This window comes from Haliotis rubra, unplaced genomic scaffold (genome assembly GCF_003918875.1).
Source record: "Haliotis rubra isolate DU_JTF1 unplaced genomic scaffold, ASM391887v1 Scf23, whole genome shotgun sequence".
NCBI classification, from domain to species: domain Eukaryota; kingdom Metazoa; phylum Mollusca; class Gastropoda; order Lepetellida; family Haliotidae; genus Haliotis; species Haliotis rubra.
The window spans coordinates 3,932,786-3,944,792 of NW_025766336.1; the positions used below are offsets into that span (position 1 = coordinate 3,932,786).

The 12,007-nt window shown below is 51.7% G+C and overlaps 1 protein-coding gene across 1 annotated transcript in view; it reads right to left on the reverse strand.

Annotated features, from left to right (window-relative positions):
* LOC124278021 (DNA topoisomerase 3-alpha-like) overlaps positions 1-4,966 on the reverse strand; it is a 31,708-nt gene extending 26,742 nt beyond the window's left edge. The window contains exons 1-2 of the mRNA XM_046713757.1: positions 4,948-4,966; positions 363-469 (exon numbers count right to left, since the gene is read on the reverse strand). The gene's annotated coding sequence lies outside the window, so the exon portion shown is untranslated. The remainder of the gene's footprint in view (positions 1-362; positions 470-4,947) is intronic.
* Positions 4,967-12,007: the final 7,041 nt, after the last annotated feature.

Genomic DNA, 12,007 nt, shown 5'->3' on the forward strand with positions numbered 1-12,007 from the left:
ACAGCTCGGAACTGTCGTTCGGGTAGCCCTTATTGACATTTTTAAGTTCACCTTTCATGATCAAGTGTGACTCTAAGTGATTGGATGAAAGTTTGTTCTGAGCTTATCTCATGTTAGGAAGACCTAAAATAAGAAGTTTAGTCAGGATTGACTAGATTATCTGTTTGTGAATTTGTAAAAAATATTTTTCTTATTGGATTTCTTTACTGCATCTTGATTTCAATCCCCTCAAAAGCTCACAAGGTTAAAAATATCAATATCAAAGAGTAAAAAGTTGTAAGGATGAACATTTTACATTTTAACATATAAACAACATCTCAGTTAGGAGTAACCTATTCAGACAGACTTGGTGCAGTAGTTACCTGTAGGGTGGCCGTGTACTTGATGGGGTGTATAGGGGGATGGGCATTATCAGTCTTGTTGCCATTTCGGGGATGAATTCCTTGCTCCAAGACTCTTTGTGCAAAACCTGATAAAGGTAACAACGCTTACTAAATGAAACAAACAGAAGTAAGAGGTTGTTTAATCTTGCAATGGCCTTACCCATGTCTCTGTGTTATTTGTACACTGCCAAGAAGGGAATTATAAATTTCTATATGTTGACTGGCTAGTGTGTTCAGAAGAGGGTCCCTACCTCCCCAGTTGAAGTCTCATGTTTGGTGTCCTGACTATGAGAAGAGGGTCCCTACCGCCCCAGTTGAAGTCTCATGTTTGGTGTCCTGACTATGAGAAGAGGGTCCCTACCTCCCCAGTTGAAGTCTCGTGTTTGGTGTCCTGACTATGAGAAGAGGGTCCCTACCTCCCCAGTTGAAGTCTCGCATTTGGTGTCCTGACTATGAGAAGAGGGTCCCTACCTCCCCAATAAGGATCCTGCGTTTAGTGTCCTGACTATGAGAAGAGGGTCCCTACCTCCCCAATTAGGATCCCGCGTTTGGTGTCCTGACTATGAGAAGAGGGTCCCTACCTCCCCAGTTGAAGTCTCGTGTTTGGTTTCCTGACTATGAGAAGAGCGCCCCTACCTCCCCAATTAGGATCCCGCGTTTGGTGTCCTGACTATGAGAAGAGGGTCCCTACCTCCCCAGTTGAAGTCTCGTGTTTGGTGTCCTGACTATGAGAAGAGGGCCCCTACCTCCCCAATAAGGATCCCGCGTTTGGTGTCCTGACTATGAGAAGAGGGTCCCTACCTCCCCAATAAGGATCCTGCGTTTAGTGTCCTGACTATGAGAAGAGGGTCCCTACCTCCCCAAATAGGATCCCGCGTTTGGTGTCCTGACTATGAGAAGAGGGTCCCTACCTCCCCAGTTGAAGTCTCGTGTTTGGTGTCCTGACTATGAGAAGAGCGCCCCTACCTCCCCAATTAGGATCCCGCGTTTGGTGTCCTGACTATGAGAAGAGGGTCCCTACCTCCCCAGTTGAAGTCCCTGCGTTTAGTGTCCTGACTATGAGAAGAGGGTCCCTACCTCCCCAATTAGGATCCCGCGTTTGGTGTCCTGACTATGAGAAGAGGGTCCCTACCTCCCCAGTTGAAGTCTACGTGTTTGGTGTCCTGACTATGAGAAGAGGGCCCCTACCTCCCCAATTAGGATCCCGCGTTTGGTGTCCTGACTATGAGAAGAGGGTCCCTACCTCCCCAATTAGGATCCCGCGTTTGGTGTCCTGACTATGAGAAGAGGGTCCCTACCTCCCAAATAGGATCCCGCGTTTGGTGTCCTGACTATGAGAAGAGGGTCCCTACCTCCCCAGTTGAAGTCTCGTGTTTGGTGTCCTGACTATGAGAAGAGGGTCCCTACCTCCCCAATTAGGATCCCGCGTTTGGTGTCCTGACTATGAGAAGAGGGTCCCTACCTCCCCAGTTGAAGTCTCGTGTTTGGTTTCCTGACTATGAGAAGAGCGCCCCTACCTCCCCAATAAGGATCCCAGCGTTTGGTGTCCTGACTATGAGAAGAGGGTCCCTACCTCCCCAGTTGAAGTCTCGTGTTTGGTGTCCTGACTATGAGAAGAGGGCCCCTACCTCCCCAATAAGGATCCCGCGTTTGGTGTCCTGACTATGAGAAGAGGGTCCCTACCTCCCCAATAAGGATCCTGCATTTAGTGTCCTGACTATGAGAAGAGGGTCCTACCTCCCCAATTAGGATCCCGCGTTTGGTGTCCTGACTATCAGAAGAGGGTCCCTACCTCCCCGGTTGAAGTCTCGTGTTTGGTGTCCTGACTATGAGAAGAGAGCCCCTACCTCCCCAATTAGGATCCTGCGTTTAGTGTCCTGACTATGAGAAGAGGGTCCCTACCTCCCCAATTAGGATCCCGCGTTTGGTGTCCTGACTATGAGAAGAGGGTCCCTATCTCCCCAGTTGAAGTCTCGTGTTTGGTGTCCTGACTATGAGAAGAGGGTCCCTACCTCCCCAGTTGAAGTCCTGCGTTTAGTGTCCTGACTATGAGAAGAGGGTCCCTACCTCCCAATTAGGGATCCCGCGTTTGGTGTCCTGACTATGAGAAGAGGGTCCCTACCTCCCCAATAAGGATCCTGCGTTTAGTGTCCTGACTATGAGAAGTGGGTCCCTACCTCCCCAGTTGAAGTCCTGGGTTTAGTGTCCTGACTATGAGAAGAGGGTCCCTACCTCCCCAATTAGGATCCCGCGTTTGGTGTCCTGACTATGAGAAGAGGGTCCCTACCTCCCCAGTTGAAGTCTCGTGTTTGGTGTCCTGACTATGAGAAGAGGGTCCCTACCTCCCCAATAAGGATCCCGTGTTTGGTGTCCTGACTATGAGAAGAGGGTCCCTACCTCCCCAATTAGGATCCCGCGTTTGGTGTCCTGACTATGAGAAGAGGGTCCCTACCTCCCCGGTTGAAGTCTCGTGTTTGGTGTCCTGACTATGAGAAGAGCGCCCCTACCTCCCCAATTAGGATCCTGCGTTTAGTGTCCTGACTATGAGAAGAGGGTCCCTACCTCCCCATTAGGATCCCGCGTTTGGTGTCCTGACTATGAGAAGAGGGTCCCTACCTCCCCAGTTGAAGTCTCGTGTTTGGTGTCCTGACTATGAGAAGAGGGTCCCTACCTCCCCAGTTGAAGTCCTGCGTTTAGTGTCCTGACTATGAGAAGAGGGTCCATTCCTCCCCAATTAGGATCCCGAGTTTGGTGTCCTGACTATCAGAAGAGGGTCCCTACCTCCCCAATAAGGATCCTGCGTTTAGTGTCCTGACTATGAGAAGTGGGTCCCTACCTCCCCAGTTGAAGTCTCGTGTTTGGTGTCCTGACTATGAGAAGAGCGGCCCTACCTCCCCAATTAGGATCCCGCGTTTGGTGTCCTGACTATGAGAAGAGGGTCCCTACCTCCCCAGTTGAAGTCTCGTGTTTGGTGTCCTGACTATGAGAAGAGCGCCCCTACCTCCCCAATTAGGATCCCGCGTTTGGTGTCCTGACTATGAGCAGAGGGTCCCTACCTCCCCAGTTGAAGTCTCGTGTTTGGTGTCCTGACTATGAGAAGAGGGTCCCTACCTCCCCAATTAGGATCCCGCGTTTGGTGTCCTGACTATGAGAAGAGGGTCCCTACCTCCCCAATAAGGATCCTGCGTTTAGTGTCCTGACTATGAGAAGAGGGTCCCTACCTCCCAATTAGGATCAGTTTGGTGTCCTGACTATGAGAAGAGGGTCCCTACCTCCGGTTGAAGTCTCTGTGTTGGTGTCCTGACTATGAGAAGAGCCCCTACCTCCCAATTAGGATCCCTGGTTTAGTGTCCTGACTATGAGAGAAGGGTCCCTACCTCCCCAATTAGGATCCCGCGTTTGGTGTCCTGACTATGAGAAGAGGGTCCCTACCTCCCCAATTAGGATCCCGCGTTTGGTGTCCTGACTATGAGAAGAGGGTCCCTACCTCCCCAATAAGGATCCTGCGTTTAGTGTCCTGACTATGAGAAGGATGAAGTCCTGGTTTAGTGTCCTGACTATGAGAAGAGGGTCCCTACCTCCCCAATTAGGATCCCGCGTTTGGTGTCCTGACTATGAGAAGAGGGTCCCTACCTCCCCAGTTGAAGTCTCGTGTTTGGTGTCCTGACTATGAGAAGAGGGCCCCTACCTCCCCAATAAGGATCCCGCGTTTGGTGTCCTGACTATGAGAAGAGGGTCCCTACCTCCCCAATTAGGATCCCGCGTTTGGTGTCCTGACTATGAGAAGAGGGTCCCTACCTCCCCGGTTGAAGTCTCGTGTTTGGTGTCCTGACTATGAGAAGAGGGCCCCTACCTCCCCAATTAGGATCCTGCATTTGGTGTCCTGACTATGAGAAGAGGGTCCCTACCTCCCCAATTAGGATCCCGCGTTTGGTGTCCTGACTATGAGAAGAGGGTCCCTACCTCCCCAGTTGAAGTCTCGTGTTTGGTGTCCTGACTATGAGAAGAGGGTCCCTACCTCCCCAGTTGAAGTCCTGCGTTTAGTGTCCTGACTATGAGAAGAGGGTCCCTACCTCCCAATTAGGATCCCGAGTTTGGTGTCCTGACTATGAGAAGAGGGTCCCTACCTCCCCAGTTGAAGTCTCGTGTTTGGTGTCCTGACTATGAGAAGAGGGTCCCTACCTCCCCAATAAGGATCCCGCGTTTGGTGTCCTGACTATGAGAAGAGGGTCCCTACCTCCCCAATTAGGATCCCGCGTTTGGTGTCCTGACTATTAGAAGAGGGTCCCTACCTCCTCGGTTGAAGTCTAGGTGTTTGGTGTCCTGACTATGAGAAGAGCCCTACCTCCCAATTAGGATCCTGCATTTAGTGTCCTGACTATGAGAAGAGGGTCCCTACCTCCCCAATTAGGATCCCGCGTTTGGTGTCCTGACTATGAGAAGAGGGTCCCTACCTCCCCAGTTGAAGTCTCGTGTTTGGTGTCCTGACTATGAGAAGAGGGTCCCTACCTCCCCAGTTGAAGTCCTGCGTTTAGTGTCCTGACTATGAGAAGAGGGTCCCTACCTCCCCAATTAGGATCCCGCGTTTGGTGTCCTGACTATCAGAAGAGGGTCCCTACCTCCCCAATAAGGATCCTGCGTTTAGTGTCCTGACTATGAGAAGTGGGTCCCTACCTCCCCAATTGAAGTCCTGGGTTTAGTGTCCTGACTATGAGAAGAGGGTCCCTACCTCCCCAATTAGGATCCCGCGTTTGGTGTCCTGACTATGAGAAGAGGGTCCCTACCTCCCCAGTTGAAGTCTCGTGTTTGGTGTCCTGACTATGAGAAGAGGGTCCCTCCCTCCCCAATAAGGATCGCGTTTGGTGTCCTGACTATGAGAAGAGGGTCCCTACCTCCCCAGTTGAAGTCTCGTGTTTGGTGTCCTGACTATGAGAAGAGGGTCCCTACCTCCCCAATTAGGATCCCGCGTTTGGTGTCCTGACTATGAGAAGAGGGTCCCTATCTCCCCAGTTGAAGTCTCGTGTTTGGTGTCCTGACTATGAGAAGAGGGTCCCTACCTCCCCAGTTGAAGTCCTCGCGTTTGGTGTCCTGACTATGAGAAGAGGGTCCCTACCTCCCCAATTAGGATCCCGCGTTTGGTGTCCTGACTATGAGAAGAGGGTCCCTACCTCCCCAATAAGGATCCTGCGTTTAGTGTCCTGACTATGAGAAGTGGGTCCCTACCTCCCCAATTGAAGTCCTGCGTTTAGTGTCCTGACTATGAGAAGAGGGTCCCTTCCTCCCCAATTAGGATCCCGCGTTTGGTGTCCTGACTATCAGAAGAGGGTCCCTACCTCCCAATAAGGATCCTGACTCGTTTAGTGTCCTGACTATGAGAAGAGGGTCCCTACCTCCCAGTTGAGTCTCGTGTTTGGTGTCCTGACTATGAGAAGAAAGCCCTCCTACCTCCCAATTAGGATCCAGCGTTTGGTGTCCTGACTATGAGAAGAGGGTCCCTACCTCCCCAGTTGAAGTCTGCGTGTTTGGTGTCCTGACTATGAGAAGCCCTACCTCCCAATTAGGATCCCAGTTTGGTGTCCTGACTATGAGAAGAGGGTCCTACCTCCCCAGTTGAAGTCTCGTGTTTGGTGTCCTGACTATGAGAAGAGGGTCCTACCTCCCAATTAGGATCAGCGTTTGGTGTCCTGACTATGAGAAGAGGGTCCCTACCTCCCCAATAAGGATCCTGGTTTAGTGTCCTGACTATGAGAGAGGGTCCTCCTCCCAATAGGATCCCTAGTTTGGTGTCCTGACTATGAGAAGAGGGTCCCTACCTCCCCAGTTGAAGTCTCGTGTTTGGTGTCCTGACTATGAGAAGAGGGTCCTACCTCCCCAATTAGGATCCCGCGTTTGGTGTCCTGACTATGAGAAGAGGGTCCCTATCTCCCCAGTTGAAGTCTCGTGTTTGGTGTCCTGACTATGAGAAGAGGGTCCCTACCTCCCCAGTTGAAGTCCTGCGTTTAGTGTCCTGACTATGAGAAGAGGGTCCCTACCTCCCCAATTAGGATCCCGCGTTTGGTGTCCTGACTATGAGAAGAGGGTCCCTACCTCCCCAATAAGGATCCTGCGTTTAGTGTCCTGACTATGAGAAGTGGGTCCCTACCTCCCCAATTGAAGTCCTGAAGGTTTAGTGTCGTTTATTCATCCTGACTATGAGAAGAGGGTCCTTCCTCCCAATTAGGATCTGGCGTTTGGTGTCCTGACTATCAGAAGAGGTCCCTACCTCCCCAATAAGGATCCTGCGTTTAGTGTCCTGACTATGAGAAGTGGGTCCCTACCTCCCCAGTTGAAGTCTAGGTGTTTGGTGTCCTGACTATGAGAAGAGGCCCTACCTCCCCAGTAGGATCCCGTTTGGTGTCCTGACTATGAGAAGAGGGTCCCTACCTCCCCAGTTGAAGTCTCTCGTGTTTGGTGTCCTGACTATGAGAAGGGTCCCTACCTCCCCAATTAGGATCCCGCGTTTGGTGTCCTGACTATGAGAAGAGGGTCCCTACCTCCCCAGTTGAAGTCTCGTGTTTGGTGTCCTGACTATGAGAAGAGGGTCCCTACCTCCCCAATTAGGATCCCGCGTTTGGTGTCCTGACTATGAGAAGAGGGTCCCTACCTCCCCAATAAGGATCCTGCGTTTAGTGTCCTGACTATGAGAAGAGGGTCCCTACCTCCCCAATGAGGATCCCGCGTTTGGTGTCCTGACTATGAGAAGAGGGTCCCTACCTCCCCAGTTGAAGTCTCGTGTTTGGTGTCCTGACTATGAGAAGAGGGCCCCTACCTCCCCAATAAGGATCCCGCGTTTGGTGTCCTGACTATGAGAAGAGGGTCCCTACCTCCCCAATAAGGATCCTGCATTTAGTGTCCTGACTATGAGAAGAGGGTCCCTACCTCCCCAATTAGGATCCCGCGTTTGGTGTCCTGACTATGAGAAGAGGGTCCCTACCTCCCCGGTTGAAGTCTCGTGTTTGGTGTCCTGACTATGAGAAGAGGCCCTACCTCCCCAATTAGGATCCTGCGTTTAGTGTCCTGACTATGAGAAGAGGGTCCCTACCTCCCCAATTAGGATCCAGCGTTTGGTGTCCTGACTATGAGAAGAGGGTCCCTACCTCCCCAGTTGAAGTCTCGTGTTTGGTGTCCTGACTATGAGAAGAGGGTCCCTACCTCCCCAATTAGGATCCCGCGTTTGGTGTCCTGACTATGAGAAGAGGGTCCCTACCTCCCCAATAAGGATCCTGCGTTTAGTGTCCTGACTATGAGAAGTGGGTCCCTACCTCCCCAATTGAAGTCCTGGGTTTAGTGTCCTGACTATGAGAAGAGGGTCCCTACCTCCCCAATTAGGATCCTGCGTTTGGTGTCCTGACTATGAGAAGAGGGTCCCTACCTCCCCAGTTGAAGTCTCGTGTTTGGTGTCCTGACTATGAGAAGAGGGTCCCTACCTCCCCAATAAGGATCCCGCGTTTGGTGTCCTGACTATGAGAAGAGGGTCCCTACCTCCCAATTAGGATCCAGTTTGGTGTCCTGACTATCAGAAGAGGGTCCTACCTCCCCGGTTGAAGTCTCGTGTTTGGTGTCCTGACTATGAGAAGAGCGCCCCTACCTCCCCAATTAGGATCCTGCATTTAGTGTCCTGACTATGAGAAGAGGGTCCCTACCTCCCCAATTAGGATCCCGCGTTTGGTGTCCTGACTATGAGAAGAGGGTCCCTACCTCCCCAGTTGAAGTCTCGTGTTTGGTGTCCTGACTATGAGAAGAGGGTCCCTACCTCCCCAGTTGAAGTCCTGCGTTTAGTGTCCTGACTATGAGAAGAGGGTCCCTACCTCCCCAATTAGGATCCCGCGTTTGGTGTCCTGACTATCAGAAGAGGGTCCCTACCTCCCCAATAAGGATCCTGCGTTTAGTGTCCTGACTATGAGAAGAGGTCCCTACCTCCCCATTGAAGTCCTGGGTTTAGTGTCCTGACTATGAGAAGGGTCCCTACCTCCCAATTAGGATCAGCGTTTGGTGTCCTGACTATGAGAAGAGGGTCCCTACCTCCCCAGTTGAAGTCTCGTGTTTGGTGTCCTGACTCATGAGAAGAGGGTCCTCCTCCCAATAAGGATCCTGCGTTTAGTGTCTGACTGACTATGAGAAGAGGGTCCCTACCTCCCAGTTGAAGTCCCTGCGTTTAGTGTCCTGACTATGAGAAGAGGGTCCCTACCTCCCCAAGTAGGATCCCCAGTTTGGTGTCCTGACTATGAGAAGAGGGTCCCTACCTCCCAGTTGAAGTCTCGTGTTTGGTGTCCTGACTATGAGGAAGAGCCCTACCTCCCCCAATTAGGATCCCAGCGTTTGGTGTCCTGACTATGAGAAGAGGGTCCCTATCTCCCCAGTTGAAGTCTTGGTGTTTGGTGTCCTGACTATGAGAAAGGGTCCCTACCTCCCCCAGTTGAAGTCTCGTGTTTAGTGTCCTGACTATGAGAAGAGGTCCCTACCTCCCCAATTAGGATCAGCGTTTGGTGTCCTGACTATGAGAAGAGGGTCCCTACCTCCCCAATAAGGATCCTGAGTTTAGTGTCCTGACTATGAGAAGTGGGTCCCTACCTCCCCAATTGAAGTCCTGGGTTTAGTGTCCTGACTATGAGAAGAGGGTCCCTACCTCCCCAATTAGGATCCCGCGTTTGGTGTCCTGACTATGAGAAGAGGGTCCCTACCTCCCCAGTTGAAGTCTCGTGTTTGGTGTCCTGACTATGAGAAGAGGGCCCTACCTCCCCAGTTGAAGGATCCGTGTTTGGTGTCCTGACTATGAGAAGAGGGTCCCTACCTCCCCAATTAGATCCTGAGCGTTTGGTGTCCTGACTATGAGAAGAAGGGTCCCTACCTCCCCTAGTTGAAGTCTACCTCCCAAGTGGGTTTGGTGTCCTGACTATGAGAGGGTCCCTACCTCCCTAGCTTCTAGTCCTGCGTTTGGTGTCCATGACCATGCAGCTGTTTTTCCTACCCTTCACCAGATCAGCTTGGGTGTCCCATTCTATGAGAAGAGGGTCCCTACCTCCCAATTAGGATCCTAACGTTTAGTGTCCTGACTATGAGAAGAGGGTCCTACTCCCAGTAGGATCCCAAGGTTTGGTGTCCTGACTATGAGAAGAGGGTCCCCTACCTCCCAGTTGAAGTCCGCGTTTGGTGTCCTGACTATGAGAAGGGTAATCTAGGCTCCCTACCTCCCAATTAGGATCCCGCGTTTGGTGTCCTGTGACTATCAGAAGAGGTGTCCCTACCTCCTGAATCAAGGATCCCAATGGGCCTAGTTTAGTGTCCTGACTCATGAGAAGTGGGTCCCTACCTCCCCAGTTGAAGTCTCAGTGGGATGCTTGGTGTCCTGACTATGAGAAGAGGGTCCCCTACCTCCCAATTAGGATCACATAATAGTATCCTATGCACCCCAGGTGGGGAATGTCCCTGAGGAAGGGACTATGAGAAGAGGGTCCCTAGGCCCTCCCCAACAAGGATCCGCGTTTAGTGTCCTGACTATGAGAAGAGGGTCCCTACCTCCCCAATTGAAGATCATGCGTTTGGTGTCCGACTGATTCACCAGATCAGATGAGAAGGGTCCCACTACCAGTTTCCACAGTGTCCTGGACTATGAGAAGAGGGGTCCCTACCTCCCAGTTGAGTCTAGGTGTTTGGTGTCCTGGACTATGAGAAGAGGGCCCCTACCTCCTGCTTGAAGATCCGTGTTTGGTGTCCTGATTCGATGAGAAGAGGGTCCCTACCTCCCAATTGAAGGATCTGCGGTTTGGTGTCCTGACTATGAGAAGAGGGTCCCTACTCTCCCAATTGAAGATCCCGTGTTTGGTGTCCTGACTATGAAGAGGGTCCCTACCCCCCAATTAGGATCCCTAAGGCTAGTGTCCTGACTGAGAAGAGGGTCCCTACCTCCCCAATTAGGATCCTGGGTTTAGTGTCCTGACTATGAGAAGAGGGTCCCTACCTCCCCCAATTAGGATCCCGTTTGGTGTCCTGACTATGAGAAGAGGGTCCCTACCTCCCCATTAGGATCTCGCTGCTTGGTGTCCTGACTATGAGAAGAGGGTCTCCCTACACAAGGATCCTAGCTGAGTGTCCTGACTATGAGAAGAGGGGTCCCTACCTCAGTTGAAGCTCAAGTGTTTAGTGTCCTGACTATGAGAAGAGGGTCCCTACTCTCCCAATTAGGATCCACAGCTTGGTGTCCTGACTATGAGAAGAGGGTCCCTACCTCCCCAGTTGAAGTCTCGTGTTTGGTGTCCTGACTATGAGAAGAGGCCCTACCTCCCCAATAAGGATCTAGTTTGGTGTCCTGACTATGAGAAGAGGGGTCCCTACCTCCCAGTTGAAGTCTCTGGTGCTTAGTGTCCTGACTATGAGAAGAGGGTCCCTACCTCCCAATTAGGATCACGCTTGGTGTCCTGACTATGAGAAGAGGGTCCCTACCTCCCCAGTTGAAGTCTCTGACTATGAGAAGAGGGTTTAGAGGTGTCCTGACTATGAGAAGAGGGTCCTACCTCCCCACTAAGGATCCTATGAGAAGAGGGTGTTTGGTGTCCTGACTATGAGAAGAGGGTCCCTACCTCCCCAGTTGAAGTCTCAGTGTTTGGTGTCCTGACTATGAGAAGAGGGTCCCTACCTCCCAGTTGAAGATCCTGCGTTTGGTGTCCTGACTATGAGAGGAGGGTCCTACCTCCCATCCCCTATGTTCTGACTATCAGAAGGGATCCTAAGCTCACCCCCCAATTAGATTGGTGTCCTGACTATGAGAAGAGGGTCCCTACCTCCCCTAATAAGGATCCCGCATGCTTAGTGTCTGACTATGAGAAGAGGGTCCCTAAGGATCCCTCCCCTGACTATCGTGAAGAGTCCCTCTCTGGGATCAGTTTGGTGTCCCTGACTATGAGAAGAGGGTCCCTACCTCCCAGTTGAGGATCCTAGATGTTTGGTGTCCTGACTATGAGAAGAAGGGGTCCCTACCTGACCCCAGTTGAGGGATCCCGAAGTTTGGTGTCCTGACTATGAGAAGAGGGGTCCCTACCTCCCCAATTAGGATCCTGTTTGGTGTCCTGACTATGAGCAGAGGGTCCCTACTCTCCCAGTTGAAGTCTGGGTGTTTGGTGTCCTGACTATGAGAAGAGGGTCCCTACCTCCCAATTAGAAGTCCTGCATTTGGTGTCCTGACTATGAGAAGAGGTACCTACCTCCCAATATGATCCTGCCATGGAGTGGTCTCTTGGTTTGGTGTCCTGACTGACTATGAAGAGGGTCCCTACCTCCCAGTTGAAGTCTCTGTGGTTTAGTGTCCTGACTGATGAGAAGAGGGTCCCTACCTCCCCAATTAGGATCCAGTTTGGTGTCCTGACTATGAGAAGAGGGTCCCTACCTCCCCAGTTGAAGTCCTGTGTTTGGTGTCCTGACTATGAGAAGAGGGTCCCTACCTCCCCAATTAAGGATCCCGTTTGGTGTCCTGACTATGAGAAGAGGGGTCCCTACCTCCCCAATAAGGATCCTGCGTTTGCAGGTCCTGACTATGAGAAGAGGGTCCCTACCTCCCCAATAGTTGATCCCGTGCATTGGTGTCCTGACTA